The sequence below is a fragment of the Lepisma saccharinum genome, chromosome 18 (assembly GCF_977018435.1).
Source record: "Lepisma saccharinum chromosome 18, izLepSacc3.1, whole genome shotgun sequence".
Taxonomy (NCBI): Eukaryota; Metazoa; Arthropoda; class Insecta; order Zygentoma; family Lepismatidae; genus Lepisma; species Lepisma saccharinum.
This window is the reverse complement of record NC_139246.1, coordinates 55,024,150-55,044,573: the sequence shown is the minus strand read 5'-3', so window position 1 is coordinate 55,044,573 and position 20,424 is coordinate 55,024,150. Positions and strand designations below refer to the sequence as shown.

General features: G+C 36.1%; 1 pseudogene across 1 annotated transcript; it reads right to left on the bottom strand.

Annotated features, from left to right (window-relative positions):
* Positions 1–15,688: 15,688 nt before the first annotated feature.
* Positions 15,689–16,641, bottom strand: LOC146002580 (cuticle protein 19 pseudogene; annotated as a pseudogene). Its single transcript, XR_014443727.1, has 3 exons — positions 16,598–16,641; positions 16,134–16,205; positions 15,689–15,946 (listed from the first exon to the last, which is right to left on the bottom strand). The product of XR_014443727.1 is annotated as a cuticle protein 19 pseudogene (transcript).
* Between the last annotated feature and the right edge of the window lie 3,783 nt (positions 16,642–20,424).

Genomic DNA, 20,424 nt, shown 5'->3' with positions numbered 1-20,424 from the left:
AATATTGTCAACAGTATCATATTTGAGCAGGTCGCTTGTTACCTAAACACTACAGCTCACAGGTTGGTAAAATCTGACATGAAAGCAGATAATACGTTTAAGTCTTATTTATATGTAATTTTCACGGGCGTACAATATTGTCAACAGTATCATATATGAGCAGGTCGCTTGTTACCTAAACACTACAGCTCACAGGTTGGCAAAATCTGACATGAAAGCAGATAATACGTTTAAGTCTTATTTATATGTAATTTTCACGGCCGTACAATATTGTTAAGAGCGTCAGTTTCCGTAGAGCTCTCTTTTTTCCATCTTCCCTCTATACAGTGAAGCTGTAGAAGACACAATTAGCTAACCTAGCATACAATATACCTTCCTAATTAACCCATCCGCTTACCTACTCGTCAAATTGACGGGTTCCCGATTTTCATCACGTAGTTTCTTTTTCATTCAATAGATGGCAGAGGTTGTATGAGCTTTCAAATCTATGACGTGTATGTTTGGGTTGCTAAGTTTTTCATACCATTTCAAGTGTGTTTTGTTCAGTAATTTCTCATGTAAACAAACCTTCATTTGTTACGTCTTGCAAACATGTTGCATAAGAATGTTGTAGAAGATTCTGCGATTGAAAAGTTGCTTTTCGATAGCAATGAAGAGGAAAATGTGGATTTTGAAAGTGGAGGTGAACACGGGGGTTCATTTTGTGTTAGTGAAACTGAAGAATGTAGTGAAAGTGAGGAAGAGGTCGCTGTGGCAGGAAAAATATAAAAGGTTGAGGAATGGAAATGGAATGCAAAAGTGTGTGTGTGATCAAATTTATTAGGTGAGTTTCTAATTATCTTTCAAGTAAACTGCATATGTGCAAACTTATTACTGTACTTCCACTTCAATATATAAAATTGCTTGAATAGTTTTTCACAATATTTGACATCTTCTCTTGCTGTGCAACCTTCACGGGAGATAGCCAAATTTAAAATGGTATTTCATGGCAAAAAAATTGTCATTTAAATGGTATGCGGATGGGTTAATATGGATATTGTCACACATTCCTTTTATTTTATACTGTTGTAAATAGAAAAAATTATGTACGGTAAATGTTTTGTACATTATAGGGAAAAAATGCAAAATATCCCCCAATTTTAATTCGATCCACCTCTGAATCGAATTTTTACATATTCTCACGCCGGCACATATGTTGTTCTAGTTGACTTCTTTTACTTGCCTTGCTTAATTAACTCTCGCTAATTAGCATTTTTTTGGAAGAAGTCAACTAGAACAACATATGGCGGTATAAGAAATATGTAAATTAAAGAATATTTTAGTAATATAAGGGCCCTAGCAATTAGCTTCGTCGACTAAGAGTACTCTTTTAAACGTCTTCAGCTAGATCGTATTACTACGCGAGGACGTTTAAAATGTTTGGGTGTTGAAAAAGTTTGACCTACTTTTTATTTTTATTGTTTGTTAATAGATGGCGCTGATAGTACCTCTTCTCTCTCTCCCCTCTTCTCCTCTCCCCCTTTTTCTCCTCCTCCTCTGCTGTATGACAAATAGCACAAACATAAAATCAAGATTTTGGAGAGCAAAACATAAAATTTGCATGCATCTGATGTCGAACTAGGAACTTTCGGGGAGTCAACATTATTTTTTTACTCAGTCGTCATATAACATGAACACACGCAAACATTCACATGTGCTTTTTATTATTTTGTGTTCGGTAAGTACAATTATATTCTTACATAAATTATTGTTTAATTTAATAAATTGTAAACTCGGAGCCTGCTATACTAACACTTCTTCTGTGTTTCATTATACTATTGAAAGCGAATGTTGCGTGCATACGGAAATAACACAGAAAAAAAAAAGCGGATGGAAGCAATTTAAAATCAGTGGAGCAAGGTTAGTATTACGAGAACGTAAAAACATGTGCTTTCATTCAACTTCGAAAAATAAGAATAAATATGTGCATACAGAACACATATGCTTTCTTTTCACAGTTGTAAAATCATATAAATTGTACATGAAGTAAGTTACGGGAAGGCTCTTTCTTTTATGTCTGTGTATATGTATGTTGTACAATTAGGTACAAGTATTGTATAATTAGGTACAAATTGTTGTACAATTATTTCCCCCCAGTTGTCCAGTTGGAGTTGGGGGCATAACACTGGTACTATTTGTACTCACAGTGCTTACTCATGTATTTTGTTTAATATTTTATTTCAAATTCACTGTCAGAAACTAGTGTTGCCAGTTCCTGGATGTAGGTTTACCTACTCTGTTGGTTGTCACTGTCAAGCTTCCAGTATTCGTACAGCATAAAAAGCTATAACCCCCCCCTCTTAAAATATATATATTGTATACGCCAAGATGCTCAATAGCCTAGCAACACATCATGAAAAAACATGCCAAGAGGATCCAGTGGGTTTATAAGTCAGTGCTGCCAACTCCTATTTGTAGGTTAGCTTAGCCTGTGAAAGATCATATAGTAGAATTTTTGTAGAGTGGGTAGCCAACACCGACGAGCGTCAAATAATAATTCGAGGCTCAAATAATAATTCGAGTTTTGTCAGTGCTGCCAATTCCTATTTGTAGGTTAGCTTAGCCAGTGAAAGATCATATAGTAGAATTTTCTTCGGATAGGTTGGCAAAACCCAAGCCTCAAAAAAAAACATCCAATAGAGTTGCCAAATATAAAAGGGGGCAATAGGTCCCCCTCATAAAAGGCTACAGTAAGGGCCCACAGTGTTGCCAACTCTGTGCCCCCAACAGTGTTGCCAGACATAAAGAGTACATGGACCCCTCAGGCCCTTTGATAAAAGTTTACAGTGAAAAACCCAGTAGGTTAACAACACTGTCAAAGGAGCTACGGCAGTGTTGCCAGATGTAAACAGAGGGCAATAGACCCCCTCATAAAAAGCTACAGTAAGGGCCCACAGTGTTGCCAACTCTGTCCTCAAAATATACATCATAAAAGGCTACGACGAGCCCTCAGGCCCTTTGATAAAAGTTTACAGTGAAAAACCCAGTAGGTTAACAACACTGTCAAAGAATCTACGGCAGTGTTGCCAGATGTAAACAGAGGGCAATGGGCCCCCCTCATAAAAGGCTACAGTAAGGGCCCACAGTGTTGCCAACTCTGTCCTCAAAATATACATCATAAAAGGCTACGACGAGCCCCAAATGATGATTCGAGCCCCAAAAGATTATTCAGTACTGTCCAAATGCCCCTACTTATAAACTTTACGAAATAATCGCCATTCCATTTAAATTCGACAACGAAGCATGCTTCATTGACTCAGTTCCATCGTCTGTGGAAATTAAACGATGTTAAAGCTTTCAGCCTTATATAAGGTCAAGTTCATCGAGAAAAATTATGTAAAATCCAGACTCTTCTTTCGTCCCATTATGGATTCGCAGCATGCATACGACAAGTTCTTAATGCCATGATTGTACCCGACTCCTTATCTGAACGTTCATACTCTTGTAAGAAGAATTCTTACACTTAAATCTTGCAAATTGACCGAACGGAATTTGTGATTACCTTTCCTCCCAATAATGTTACAGTTCAATATCCTAACGCTTCCTTAATCAATTATCCTCTCCGCACTCATCAACATAACGGAGCCATCAATATATCCTTACCTTGTAATTCGAAAGTTGTCATTTCTGATCACCTCGTCATTCATCCTGTGTATCCTTGCGTCGCAAAACAACATTCGACCATTCATACCGTACACTTGTAACCTTCGGCATCGTCAAATTCAACAGAAACTACTCTTAGAACCATTTATGATCTCACGCCTAACTTCAATATTTCTCAAGTGACTAACATAAATTGGAAAATGCAAGTGCCACCTCTGCATTTAGAGTCTTTTCAGTTCTCTCCTATGCCTGAATTCCAACCCTTTTATTTACATGTTGACGTTTACATATATACGCTCTACATATGGAATCTATTTTTGGGGATACACAAAAAGTTTCTTCTTCTTTGTTTACCTCAATGAGCAAGAGCGTTCGACTTTCATTCACCTACACACATGCTCTCGGCCGCAACATTCATCCTTTTTCTATTTAGTTTGCTTGTTCTCTTCATCTTGTTCATTCTCAAGAAGTTCCGTATCATTCCTTCTTGTATGTAACGCAAGCAGCGTCGCCCGGCCACGCGACCGGCATTTTCACACCTACCTCGCAGACCGTGGGTTCATGCACCTCTTCAACCCCTCCCTTCTCCCGCAATTCAAAATCCACCACAAAGCTCGATCTCTGGCCTACCAATCAAAATAAGTATGCAGCCCTTGCTGACGTTAAATCAATTATTTACAATTCTTAAAGCTTTCAGTCCCAATTCAATTTTTTTTAATATTTCTTAAGGACCCAGGGAAACACATACGTATCTTTGCGCCACGTGCCTTATTGTTTACATTGACGATGCGTTGAGTCTCTCTTGCCAGATGTCACGTTGCAGCACTCAACGATCCGGCTCCGACGACCAGTGAACTTTGGACAGCGTAGCCACCACAGGAACTGCTGACGCTGCTGTTCTTCCAGTGATGACATATTTTGATACTCGAGATGCCGATATTTCCGATTCCACTGCTCTCCGGGCATTGCGTCATCGTTCCTTGACTTGCATGTTTTGCTTGACTCAAGGGCAAAGAAATCAACAGCTGATCGAACAGTTTCTGATTTTATTTACTCCTGGTGATGGACATGGTGTTAGGTTTTGTTACTTATACATTGGGTGAATGGTTCTTGTGACAATGATTTGGTGTTCAAAACAATAAAAAAAATGGAAAGATACAATAAACTTAAGAGCGACGTAAAGAAACATTAGTGACACATGTGACCATTTTGGAACCTTCAAACTAATGAGTTTTTGTGCATCCATAACTGTGATGATGGTGACATTACATCTCCGGACTAAAGTTACATACAAACTTACTACCATGATATGATTATTCCATTTATGTTTCATACATTATGTTATATTTGGTGTATATTTCAGGAAACACTACCGCTCGCACCCGGTGTGCTTCGCTTTGGCAAGAGGGAGTGTGTGGTGCAAGATCGCCTGCCCTAGCTTGCTACCTGCGTATACAATGTTAAGTCAGCAGATGAGAAGGTGTTTGTACCCGACTTCCGCAAGGACGGAGAATGCTATAGGCGAGAAGTCGGAGGAGAATAGTCAGTGCTTGATTGGATTTTGTTGAGACAGGGAGGAGGCTTCGTTTAGTGCGAGCTAGTGTGGAGCGACCGTGCACCATCATCGACAGGTATGTGTTTTCCAAAACAGGGTCCGATTCCTCATTAAATAGTATCAATAGTCCGAATTTCTATCTTTCACCTTTTACTTCCTTTAATTGTATAATTTGATGCAGAGTCACTTGGGAATGGTTCCCGAATATCGCGGGTATCCTCTTTTATATAGACCGCTCCAAGGGGCTCTGTACAATACTTATTGTTTTTACTACTTTTATAGCAATTCGACGCAGACATAGTATACATACCTTTCTATGTGAAGTTAACTTCCTCTTGGCAATATATCTGTAAATAGAGCAAAACAAAATTTCTTTGTATGTGCTAACTCTTCTTTACCACACGGATTGTTGTCTAGCAAGGCACAAATAACTAAACAATGTGTCACATGCTCATTGTTGCTCCTTTTGTCCTATCTAGATTATAGAAATGTTGGACTAACTTAACTAACAAACTCTATAGATCAACAATGCAAGGTGATTGAGTTACAATTTTGTTTGGTGTGTCGGCACATGTGACCATTTTGGAACCTTCAAACTAATAACCCACTTATCTAAAATCCTTACATGAAAGTGAAAAATGGGCGTCAAAAGACTTGAGAAAGATTAAAAGTGCAGGGCTGTAAAAGGACCTGCAGAGAAAATACGTACAGCACATTAAAAATATAAGGATACTACTAGGACTCGAACTCTAATAAATCAAGGCGCATATGCATGTGAAGAGTTAGTGATTCAATATCACATTGATATAAGGATACAAAGTTTATCCAGTTGATATCCAGGTTATATGAAGAAAAAAATCAAAGGAAAGGTTCAGTGGACAAGACATGCGGATAACGTTCTTCGACAACTGATATGTCCAGCACTATAAGTTGAGTTTAATAGTTTTGCCAAATGAATTAAAATAAGATAACATTTTTGATTATATTGTTGCAAAAATTGTATATATACAGCGTGGCAATAAATATACTGTCATACTTTAAAGTGGTGTTACGTCGCTTTGGATAATCGTATTTACATGAAATTGGTGACATTTGAAAGAAAAACTCAAATATTTTTGTGCATGTAAACAATGGACACCAATATCAGCAATGGACAACAATGAACGAGATCAAACATAGAAACTGAAATAAATTCACTCCTGACAACAATGGATGATGCGGGTTCATTGTTGGATATTTAGCAGGCAGGCAGGTTACATGTGAATGTTTTCCTTTAAAATTGTGTTGTTACTACAGAAGATTTAAGAACGTAGTTGGTGTATTTTAGAATATCATTACACGCAGAGTTTGGTGAACGTGTTGGTGTGTTATATCATTCCACGCAAAGTTTGGTGAAGGTTCAGCGTGCGGATTGAAGTCGAGGTCACCTGACTTGACGGTCTGTGACTTTTTTTTATGGGGTTACATAAAAGATTGTGTCTATGTACCCCCATTGCCTCAAAACCTCAAGAACTGCAAATTCGCATCACTTCTGCAATCCAGTCCATTCCTGTGGATATGTTGGAGCGTGTGTGGCATGAATGGGAATATCGCCTTGATGTCTGCAGGGCCACTCGTGGGGGGCCACATTCAATTTCTATGAGTTGTAAAACAAAATATTTGAGTTTTTCTTTCAAATGTCACCAATTTAATTTAAATACGATTATCCAAAGCGACGTAATACCACTTTAAAGTATGACAGCATATTTATGGACACGGTGTATATTTCGACGATGTCGATTATTACTTTGAGAAGAAGCTATATTGCTTTCACCAATTTATATACACAATATTACGTACAGCCACAATGCTAAACACTTAGGTAACACTGTATGAACTTCTGAATTGCTACATCATATGTTGACTTACTTTAGTTTAGTGATTGAGTTACAATTTTGTTTGGTGTGTCGGCACATGTGACCATTTTGGAACCTTCAAACTAATAACCCACTTATCTAAAATCCTTACATGAAAGTGAAAAATGGGCGTCAAAAGACTTGAGAAATATTAAAAGTGCAGGGCTGTAAAAGGACCTGCAGAGAAAATACGTACAGCACATTAAAAATATAAGGATATCTAAAAACGGCCTCAGAATCAGTCTAAAAGCTATGCTCTTCTCAAAGCTAAAATTATTTGTTTAAACACTGTCATTAACGTTCCCAACATCCATAAGGATTTGGGAAGGTTAAAATCTTGAGGACAGTAAAATCGCCACTTTCGATAAGTCTCCAGTTTTGAGGTTTTCCTTTAAGTGCACTTTATACAGAGCTTGGCTAATCGAAACTGGGTTTACAGTTTAAAGTGGGATCTGAACCACTACGTACCTCTACTGGGTATCGAACCGAGGACCCATTACGCACATTCGATAAGAATGTGTTCTATTTTACTGATTTGATCTTTTTGATGTAGGTAAGGGCAGTGTCTTGGATAATGTGTTATAGTAATTCTCTAAAAAGTCACAGAGTTACTTTTTCAGTTTGCAGCATTTTCAGACTTCTATAATCATAACTGAGAAATAAGCATAATTATGAGAGATTCATATTTACACAGTGCAAAGAGCATTATTGTGTTAGCAGGGACGCATTTCAAAAGGTATGATAAATATTACTTACTTACTTACTTACTCGAATCCTCCATGTGAAAAATATAAGTTGGGAAAATATATGGAAAGGGCTCATTTTGTGAGCCAAAAAACAAAAATATCCTGTTTTCATCTGAAATTTTAGTTAAACGTTACAATTTGAAACAATACTTTAAATATTTAGAAACATTATCCATGGGAGAAAAAAACAAAACAGAAAATTTCATACATATGGTGAAATTGCTTTCGAATATGACCAAACTACAAGAACATTTCAGATATATAAAGGGTTATAACACCATTAAGGGTTTTATCCATGATATGAAAAACTCAATATGCTGACCAAGGTAGAATTTATTTTATTTTAAAACATAAACTAAACGTAACGTTTTAAGCTTCTAGCTCTGAACCAACTACAAATGAAAGAAGGTTCAAAACAGGAAGGTAATACACACAAAAATCACTCCTCTCTCGACACAGGATTATTAGAAAGTTGTTTATCTGAAACATTCCTTGCCAAGTGTTCCAGCAGGTGGTCTTCCCCTGTCAACTGTACTTTCACCTGACAAGCGACTTAGCTAAATATTTCCTTTCATCTTGAAGGTGGTTGGACTCTTTACCTCACTCTCTTTTTTCTTATCTTCTCCTTCATCATTCCTCTTCCATCTTCTCTCCTCTTTCGCTCTTGTCGTTTCCACTCTTTCTAACACCTTCTTCAATTCTTTGCTTACCTACAGTCCCCCATTCTAATTCATTGTGTCTTCTTCCCCTTTCTTCTCTATTTCCTTGGTCTCTTTCCATTTTCTCACTAGTACTCTCTTCTCCCTTCCTATCTGCTTAGCCTCATTACACTCTATGTCATGTCCTGTTTCTCTCGTGTGCTTAAATATCGCATTTCTCTCTCTCTTATGTCGTAGAGCATCTTAACAATAGCGAAGAATGCAAACAAGAAAAAGGAAAACAGAGAAGAGGAAGAGGAAGGAATTATCTACGAAGTGAAGTGTGAAAGATGTCAGAGTGTGTACATAGGAGAAACGAAAAAGAGGCTGAAAGACAGGTTGAAAGAACATTGAGATGATTCTTTGACACATTCCAAGGAGCATATCATCGCAAAAAATATCGAACACGTAGCAACATGCCCTAAATAAAACATTGCAATGGTTGGAAAGTGCATTAAATCACATGACCGCAGAAACAACGTTAGAAATGTAAAAATTCCAGAAATGAAATACTAATCTTTCTTACTGTAATTTTAACATAGCCATGCTTTAGGTTTACAAAATATTTTGTGGGGTTATATGGTGCGTTTGTGTGTGTGTGTACTCTACAAAGCCAATAGTAGAAAATTAGATTACGAGATAAGGCATTCAAGTTTCATTTCAGTCATTCAATATATGTCATCATCTTCGTCACCTGGTACTTGAGTGCTCCAGTCATCATCTATAAACGGATGGTTCCAAGTCCATGAAATTTTGTAGGCACCATTGCACATTTTTGAACATGTCCCTTCATCAATTTTATCAGATCATCATTTACCGAATCGTCGAGAATAACCTAAACATAAACATAAGCAACATTAAATGGGAGAAAGATATGAAAATTCAGTTAATCTCAAATCTCAAATGCGACGATCAACATAGAAAGGTAGAATCCATTTCCAAAAAAAACATATGAAAATGCTAATTTCTTCTGAGAAGCTATAGATTGTATATGGAGCGGCTACGAGCAATTAATGAATTTAAATATTTAATTAGACTGAAAGAAAGGATGAAGAAAGCACATCCTACATATGTAAAAATATTTAGTACTTAATATAATTTTTTGAAAATGAGAATATACTGCCTTTTCATATTGTTGAACCTAGTAATCCATAGCCAGAATGACCGGTACTGAGAAGAGGTTGGACGAGGAGGTTGTGTCCGCGTCTCTTGACTACTGCGTTGAATCCATTGTGATTGTCAGCCACGTTGTCCACAGTTTAAAATCAAATCAAATCCTAAGACGCCAATACAAAGATACACTTTCTGTAATGAGCTCTATTGAGATACAAATAATACTTTGGTACAGTCAAGGACTGCTCTAAGTTTCACCGAACACATTGAATTTCAAAGGATAGTCACAACCCAGAAGTATCCACATTGTACATCTATGGGAAACTACTAAATTTAGGAAATTGAATTTTAAAAAGAAATAATAGAATTGAAAGTCATAATTTATTTTATTAAACACAAACAACAAGAAATGTGCAATATTCATCCAAGGAATCCAATCCCAGCGTGACCAATACCTAGTAATCCATAGCCAGAATGACCGGTACTGAGAAGAGGTTGGACGAGGAGGTTGTGTCCGTGTTTCTTGACCACTGCGTTGAATCCATTGTGATCGTCAGCCACGTAGTCCAAAGTTCTAACACTTCTGTCTGGTTCCACAAGACTGTACTGTCCCTTCACTAGAGGCCCATCACGTACTTCATACATAATATTTTAAGGGTATATGAACCATCCCAATATATAAATTGAGGTACTGGATAATCTACATGGGAGAAACCTCTGTAATAATACCAACTACTGAATATAATCCGTTTACATTCAGACAACTAGTTCTCACTGATGATATCTGCTACTACCTTTCCAAACACACACTGATATATTCTAACACAAATTTATAATTTTTAATTGAAATTTTTTAAATATCTTTGAAAGCCTACACCGAGTTGGCTTTGTTTCAATCGCTTAAAACACCACTTCCATGCTAGACTTAACACATGATATTTAGTTTAATGTTGAAAAAGAGGTGTCTCATGCTCTGACTACAAAACTCATCTTAATACACAGAGGAACAGAGAGAGAGAGAGAAGAGAGAGAGTGAGGGAGACAGAGAGAACAGCTGTCAAAAATTACAATAACATAAGTGTGCAATTGCGTGTTATCCAATGATTTTATTATGGCGCTAGAAAAAACCGTTCGTCTTAGTTCTAGGGTAATGACCTCGCATAGCTCCATAGTTTTGGAAGAATTCTAAAAACTGTACACACTTTTGAAAGAAGATATAAAATAATGAGGAGTGAACTTCTTTCAGAATTTTTGAGCTGAAAGTAAAAAAATAGAGGAGAAAGTAAACTAAATGAGGTCGAAATGACCGATCCCGTCGTTCCAGTGTTAAGCTACGCCAGATAATTTTGAAAATATATGTGAATGTATCCCAAAATCGTATGGTCTTCTCTTTTCGGGTACCTTCTGAGAAATGGCAAATTGTATATAAATTTTATAAATAACCTTTGTGGCTTCGAATATTTTTTTTTAATAAAAAATCATATTGTTTTAAACAATTTAACCTCAAGGACCTTATTCATCGTTTTCATGAATAATATCTTGATAATTCTTCCTTTGGTAAGGCACTGAAAAAAACTATTTCCATCTATCCCGGACTGATCTAGATTACGAGAAGACTTAGAACTTACTGCACATCAAAGCTGAGAACACCTAAATTGCCACAACTGATTTCTGTATTCATGCTTTATCTATTTATTATAAGAAGTTATTCACTTACGAAAGGGTTGATTTGGAATCCTGCCTTTGATACACGGATGATAGAGTTGGAAAAAAATATTCAATAATTCTTCGAGTTCCTTAATTCCAAATTGTGCCATGCACTATTTTGAGAATGATTCGAAAGTTATTAAAGTTATACTTAATGTACTTACGAGCATGGTTATTTAAATGTCCGGTACAATAGTTCTCAATATTTTAAGTGATCCAATATTTTGGGTCAAAGACTAGTTAAAATCTCTTCCCTCCCACTGCTTAAATTAAACACGGTGCAGTTGCGTTTACCGTGTTATCACTATTTACTCCATGGATGCTAATCAGAATATTATTTATCTCAGAATCGTTTGTTTACTGACAGGTTAATGAACGGTTAATAAGGAACATTAACAAATATTTTAATTAATATTTAATTAATATCACTGCAGAATATTTTATTTTTAGCCTTATTAGAAAGAAATATATTTAAAAACTACACGGAAGAATAAAATTAGAATAACAGGATAGTAGAAGCCTATTCAATCTACTTGATTATCAACGAGGAAACATAAAAAATTATCAAATCCGAAAATTCCAAATCAATGTTGAAACTTACTGTAATAAGCGTTACAGATATACAAAGGGTAATTTGATAGAGTCACGGACTGCAAAAGTTTCAGGATCACATTAAAATTCAACGGGATAGTGACAACCTAGAAGTGTTCATATTGTACGTCTATTGGAAACCGTTATTTGTATTAAATTATTTATTTTAACAAGATTCCATACTAGACTTAACACAGTGTATTTAGTTTAATTTTGAAAAGAGGAGTCTCATGCTCTGATTGAAAAAGTCATCTTAAGAGACGGAGAAAGAGAGAGAGAGAGAGAGAACAGCTGTAAAAACTTACAATAACATGACTGTGCAGTGGCGTGTTATCCAATGGTTTTATTATGGCGGTAAACATGACCGCTCGTCGTAGTTCTAGGGTAATGACTTCCCATAGCGCCTAGTCTTGGGATAATTGTAAAAACTGAATACACCCATTAAAACAAGGTATAAAATACTGAAAATTCAACTTCTTTCAGAATTTCTGCGCTGAAAGTAAAACAATGGAGGAGAAAAGTAAATCGAAAAAGGTCAAAATGGCCGCTCCCGTCGTTCTAGTGTTAAGCTACGCCAGGTAAATTAAAACAAAATATAAGGCAATATATCCCAAAGTCATATGTCCATCTCTATCGGGTACTTACGTAGAGATGGCAAATGAATGATATTTTTCCTTTTAAATAACCTTTGTCGCTTCGATCGATTTTTTTTAATAAAACATGTTGTTGTTGTAACGATTTAACCTCATGGACCTTATTCAACGTCTTTCGTGAATAAATTCTTGATAATTCTTCCTTTGGTAGGGCACTGAGAAATCCAAGACCATTAATCCAGGACTGATCTACTTCTAGATTACGAGAAGATTTGACCTTAATGTACATCAAAATTGAGATCACCCAAATTGCCACAACTGATTTCTGTATTCATGCTTTATCTATTTATTATAAGAAGCTAGTCACTTACGGAAAGAGTTGATTTAGAATCCTGCCCTTGATAAACGAATGAAAGAGTTAACAAATAATATTCACCCATGTATGCTAATCACAATATTTACTTATCTCAGATTCTTTGGTTTACTGACACGGTTATGAACGGTTTGTAAGTATTATTAACATAATATTTAAGAAATTTCACTGCAAAATATTTATTCATTGTACCATATTAGAAAGCAATATATTTACAAACAACACGGAAAATAAAATTAGAATAGTAGAGGCCTATTCAATTTACTTGATTACACTGGTCTACGTCCATTTTGCTGACTGGAGGCTGATGGTTGTTCTTTAGTAATTCGAGGGGGTAAATCCAAAACCGAAATCCGTTTTTTTCTATCACGTCAGGTTTCGGAGGAAAATAGAAAATTATCTAATATTTGGGATGGATATTTAGAGAAATGAAACAACGTTGTCGGTAAAGAGGTCACAAGATGGCAGCAGATGGAATATTATAATAATTATTATTTAAATCAGTTATTCGAACATTGTCAACCCCTAAACAAAGGACAAATATTACTGACTTTGTAAGGAAATCATATAGTGCATATTTTGGAATTAAAATTGGGTGACCAAGATAACTCCTTGGCACCTCATAAAGTACGCAGGACCTGTGTAGACTAAAGGAAAGAAATATGTTACCGTCTGGAACAACCTTCATGTATCGGGACAGAGAGAAGCATCTATTAAGATATTTTCAAAGAAACGAAGAAATGTATTGTACAGATGTGAAGGGACTAATTGAAGCTATGGGATGTACGTATAATGCAGAAGAATGGAGGCTTTTTATTGATAGCTCGAAGAGGAGTGTGCCCGACCCTGTGGCCGAGTGGTTAGCACATCGCGCTGCGACGCCAAGGGTCCCGGGTTCGAATCCCGGTCGAGCTTGGTTGTTTGTGAATGTCCATTCAACAATTTCATCATTTCATCACTCATCCCCATCTTCGCAAATTAGCCAAGAGCCACAAAACGCGAAGTAAAATAAACTAAATCAATCAATCAATCGAAGAGGAGTGTGAAGTGTATGTTGCTGCATAATGGCAATAAGTTAGCATTCATTCCTGTTGGCCACTCCGTACATTTGAAGGAAAGCTACGAAACAATGAAAGAACTGCTTCGATAGAAAAAGTATGCAAATGACAGTTAGCTTGTGTGCGGAGATCTCAAGGTCATTTCAATGTTACTTGGTCAACAAGCAGGTTTCACGAAATATCCATGCTTTTTGTATTTATGGGACAGTCGAGCAAGGAACGAACATTGGGTACGAAGACTGTGGCCTGCCAGGAAAAGCTTTGAAGTCGGGGCGAAAAACATTCAGAACAAGCCGCTTGTTGATCCTAAGGAAGTGTTACTTCCTCCACTGCACATTAAGTTGGGATGAATGAAGCAGTATGTAAAAGCTCTGGATAAGAATGGGGTTTGCTTTAAATACATTTGCTCAAAATTTCCTGCATTGACGCATGAGAAAGTAAAAGCAGTTATTTTTGATGGTCCTCAGATAAGGATGCTAATGAAAGATGAAGAATTCTTACAAACAATTAACCGCACAGAGAAAGTTGCATGATGTGCCTTTTCTGATGTCAATACAAACTTTCTTGGAAACTTCAGGGCGCACAACTACGAGGTTCTAGTTGAAAATTTGTTGGTGACGTTTCAAAAGTTAGGAGTAAATATGAGTGTCAAGCTTCATTTCCCGCACAGCCACTTAGATGTATTTCCGTCCAACTTGGTGCCGTAAGTGAAGAACAGGGCGAACGCTTCCACCAAGACATAAAAACCATGGAGCACCGATATCAGGGGAAATGGAATGAAAACATGATGGCCGAGTATTGCTGGTGCTTGCAGCGTGACGTTCCTGAGGCCACCTACTCCAGAAAATCAAAGAAACGAAATTTTTTGCCTAAGTAGGTATACATGTTGTGCTATTCTGTGGTGTATGTTAAATTTATCATAAGTACAGGCATCGGGTGTTGACTGTATGTGCTCATGAAACAAATTGATCAATTTGCCGGAATTGACTAAACTTTTTGTGCATTTAGAACTCCCTATTGAGAAAATAGAAACGTATGTTTGTTAAACAACGTGACTTGATACTCTGCATGGATATCTGACTACGTCGCATTCTCTTTGCAAGTGCTGCTGGAATGTAGCCGGATATAATTTTCTGAAAATTTGAAATGTGACTTGTCAAACAATGCAAATTAATTCCTGTTATCAGCTCCGCCACCTATGTATAGTCCTATAATTTCATCATGTGCAGGTATCTATATGGAAAATTGTTGGAGTTTAGCCCAGTATTATAATATTGAGAAAATTTTCAAATGTGATTTGTGAAAAATTTTGTGACGTGATACACATTTTCTGACTATATATTTGGAATCAGCGACCTCAAATTATATACAATCAGTTAAAATATCTAAGTCAGCAGATTTTTTTCTTCATATGTAGACGAGTGTTATCAACGAAGACGCATAAAAAATTATCAAATTTGAAAAGGTCCAAAACAAAGAAGAATCTTACTGTAATGAGCGTTACATAGATACAAAGCGTAACCTTTTAGAGTCACGGACTGTTCTAAGTTTCAATTATCATATAGAATTTCAAAGGGATAGTCACAACGCAGAAGTGTCCACATTGTACGTCTATGGGAAACCGTTAATTTTAGGAAATTTTATTTTAAAAAGAAATATTAAAATTAAAAGTCATAATTTATTTTATTAAACAAAAACAACAAGAAATGTGTAATGTTCATCCAAGGAATCCAATCCCAGAGTGACCAATACCTAGATGAGGCTGGACGTGGAGGTTGTGTCCGTGTTTCTTGACCACTGCGTTGAATCCATTGTGATCGTCAGCCACGTAGTCCACAGTTCTAACACTTCCGTCTGGTTCCACAAGACTGTACTGTCCCTTCACTAGAGGCCCATCACGTACTTCATACTGGCTCTTCTGGTCACCTGTGTGGTGGTCGCTCACTGCGTACTTGAACTCGTATTTGGGATATGCCTGCAGGAGAAATATTCATATTTATTGCTGTTTCGTTCTTGGCGATGGACGAATACTTATCAATCTTTACTTGTTATTTTAGTGCATGTATGTCTTCGTTCCTTTTAGATTTAACACATGGATATAAGAGAAACAACGTATCTATAACTTGGCATTTTTTCTATTTGAAAAACAAGTATTTACTTACATAGTAGTCCACATGATGAATTGGTGGAATTGCAAGAGCTAGTGCTGAGAAAGCCAGTACTCCAACAAGAACCTGCAACAAAGGTAAATCGAATGACGTATGATTAAGACTAAATTCACAAACAAAATTATTATTTACAAAATCAATGAAAGTATTCAACAATACATGAGTAAATTCCGGTTCGTGATGTAATATTTATTGTATGCTTCGTAACCCCAATTCACTTGGATACACAAGTTGTGAAGGAATGTGTGTGATTTTGTGGTTTCCAGCATATTTTTCAACATTTGTTCATTCATTTCAATAACTACAACCCAAAAAATATATATTTTAATCGGATTTATTTCTTATTTTCAGAGATGTTAAGTCTAATTTGCAAGCAAATTAAATGAGAGTTTCTATCAGTTTTATCTAACATGAAACTTTAAACATATTTGATATTAATGGTTATACCAAAAACTTACCACGAAGGAATTCATTTCTGTTTGGATACGAAAGGATTACACTTTACAACTATAACACAAGTGGAGAGAAGTGCTTTATATAAGACAGAGAAGTGAAACGTTCCAACCTCCACTTCCTTTCAATCATTAAAAGAGTTAAATTTCCTTCCTATGTTAATTTAATGTGAAATGCGTAGAATTGGTAATTTTATCAAACGAGAGGAAAATAATTATCTGTTGCTTACTCAGTCGTGTAATCGGAAGTCAGAATAAACTGTTATCCTATAATGCAGGAGATTGAAAAAGCCGTAATCAAAGCTTAGAAGTACAATATAAATATATATATACGTATGTACAGATTTCTCCTCGGATCTTAACTAAAAGTACAGTTACAAAGAATAATTCTCAAGTCTTACGTAAATATACAGTTTTCAGTATACACCCTTCTGAACAAATTCTAACACGCTGGCGATATTGAATCCACTAACTTTTTCAACACGTTACATTCAGAACACCTAAACGAATTTTGGTGAACGTTCTAAGTATTTTGCATGCTTGCTTATTCAAATGAAGCCTATCATTTGTATTAACATTTTAAGGGTATATGAACCATCCCAATATACAACTTGAGGTACTGGATAATCTACATGGGAGAAACCTCTGTAATAATACCAACTACTGAATATAATCCGTTTACATTCAGACAACTAGTTCTCACTGATGATATCTGCTACTACCTTTCCAAACACACATTGATATATTCAAACACAAATTTATAATTTTTAATTGAAATTTTTTAAATATCTTTGAAAGCCTACACCGAGTTGGCTTTGTTTCAATCGTTTAAAACACCACTTCCATGCTAGACTTAACACATTTTATTTAGTTTAATATTGAAAAGGAGGTGTCTCATGCTCTGACTACAAAACTCTTCTTAATACACAGAGAAAGAGAGAGGAAAAGAGAGGAGAGTGAGAGAGACAGAGAGAACGGCTGTCAAAAATTACAATAACATAAGTGTGCAATTGCGTGTTATCCAATGATTTTATTATGGCGATAGAAATAACCGTTCGTCTTAGTTCTAGGGTAATGACCTCGCATAGCCCCTAGTTTTGGAAGAATTGTAAAAACTGTACACACTTTTGAAAGAAGATATAAAATAATGAGGAGTGAACTTCTTTCAGAATTTTTGAGCTGAAAGTAATAAAATAGAGGAGAAAAGTAAACTAAATGAGGTCGAAATGACCGATCCCGTCGTTCTAGTGTTAAGCTACGCCAGATAATTTTCAAAATATATGTGAATATATCCCAAAATCGTATGGTCTTCTCTTTCGGATACCTACGGAGAAATGGCAAATGTATAGTATATAATTTTATTTAAATGTCCGGTACAATAGTTATCAATATTTTAAGTGATCCAATATTTTGTGTCAAAGACTAGTTAAAATCTCTTCCCTCCCACTGCTTAAATTAAACACGGTGCAGTTGCATTTACCGTGTTATCCCTATTTACTCAATGATTGCTAATCAGAATATTATTTATATCAGATTCGTTTGTTTACTGACAGGTTAATGAACGGTTAATAAGGAACATTATCAAATTCTTTAATTAATATTTAATTAATATCAAAGTAAAAAAAAGTAAAGTAAAGTGTTCCCCTGTGCATAGCACCACGCCATGAAGGCGTATAGGGGGTGTGGGGGTAACGCCCCACACTTTCTTGATCCGGTCGTGAGTGGGGGTGATGTGATCAGCATCACGCCCCTGACCGCCTTTACCCCCCAGGGTGTCCCCCAGGTACCCATGTTATTCGACACTGGGTGGGCGCCGGGGCCGCTTCCACCGTTAGAAAAGTTCCCGGAATTGAACCGGCCGGGGATCGAACCCGGGACCTTTAGCATGGTAGTCAGACGCGTTACCGACTGAGCCACAGAGGCCACTATTTAATTAATATCACTGCAGAATATTTTATTTTTAGCTTATTAGAAAGAAATATATTTAAAAAACTACACGGAAGAATAAAATTAGAATAACAGGATAGTAGAAGCCTATTCAGTCGACTTGATTATCAACGAGGAAACATAAAAAATTATCAAATCCGAAAATTCCAAATCAATGATGAAACTTACTGTAATAAGCGTTACAGATATACAAAGGGTAATTTGATAGAGTCACGGACTGCAAAAGTTTCAAGGATCACATTAAAATTCAACGGGATAGTGACAACCTAGAAGTGTTCATATTGTACGTCTATTGGAAACCGTTATTTTTATTAAATTTTATTTTAACAAGATTCCATACTAGACTTAACACAGTGTATTTAGTTTAATTTTGAAAAGAGGAGTCTCATGCTCTGATTGAAAAAGTCATCTTAAGAGACGGAGAAAGAGAGAGAGAGAGAGAGAACAGCTGTAAAAACTTACAATAACATGACTGTGCAGTGGCGTGTTATCCAATGGTTTTATTATGGCGGTAAACATGACCGCTCGTCGTAGTTCTAGGGTAATGACTTCCCATAGCGCCTAGTCTTGGGATAATTGTAAAAACTGAATACACCCATTTAAAACAAGGTATAAAATACTGAAAATTCAACTTCTTTCAGAATTTCTGCGCTGAAAGTAAAACAATGGAGGAGAAAAGTAAATCGAAAAAGGTCAAAATGGCCGCTCCCGTCGTTCTAGTGTTAAGCTACGCCAGGTAAATTAAAACAAAATATAAGGCAATATATCCCAAAGTCATATGTCCATCTCTATCGGGTACTTACGTAGAGATGGCAAATGAATGATATTTTTCCTTTTAAATAACCTTTGTCGCTTCGATCGATTTTTTTTAATAAAACATGTTGTTGTTGTAACGATTTAACCTCATGGACCTTATTCAACGTCTTTCGTGAATAAATTCTTGATAATTCTTCCTTTGGTAGGGCACTGAGAAATCCAAGACCATTAATCCAGGACTGATCTACTTCTAGATTACGAGAAGATTTGACCTTAATGTACATCAAAATTGAGATCACCCAAATTGCCACAACTGATTTCTGTATTCATGCTTTATCTATTTATTATAAGAAGCTAGTCACTTACGGAAAGAGTTGATTTAGAATCCTGCCCTTGATAAACGAATGAAAGAGTTAACAAATAATATTCACCCATGTATGCTAATCACAATATTTACTTATCTCAGATTCTTTGGTTTACTGACACGGTTATGAAACGGTTTGTAAGTATTATTAACATAATATTTAAGAAATTTCACTGCAAAATATTTATTCATTGTACCATATTAGAAAGCAATATATTTACAAACAACACGGAAAATAAAATTAGAATAGTAGAGGCCTATTCAATTTACTTGATTACACTGGTCTACGTCCATTTTGCTGACTGGAGGCTGATGGTTGTTCTTTAGTAATTCGAGGGGGTAAATCCAAAACCGAAATCCGTTTTTTTCTATCACGTCAGGTTTCGGAGGAAAATAGAAAATTATCTAATATTTGGGATGGATATTTAGAGAAATGAAACAACGTTGTCGGTAAAGAGGTCACAAGATGGCAGCAGATGGAATATTATAATAATTATTATTTAAATCAGTTATTCGAACATTGTCAACCCCTAAACAAAGGACAAATATTACTGACTTTGTAAGGAAATCATATAGTGCATATTTTGGAATTAAAATTGGGTGACCAAGATAACTCCTTGGCACCTCATAAAGTACGCAGGACCTGTGTAGACTAAAGGAAAGAAATATGTTACCGTCTGGAACAACCTTCATGTATCGGGACAGAGAGAAGCATCTATTAAGATATTTTCAAAGAAACGAAGAAATGTATTGTACAGATGTGAAG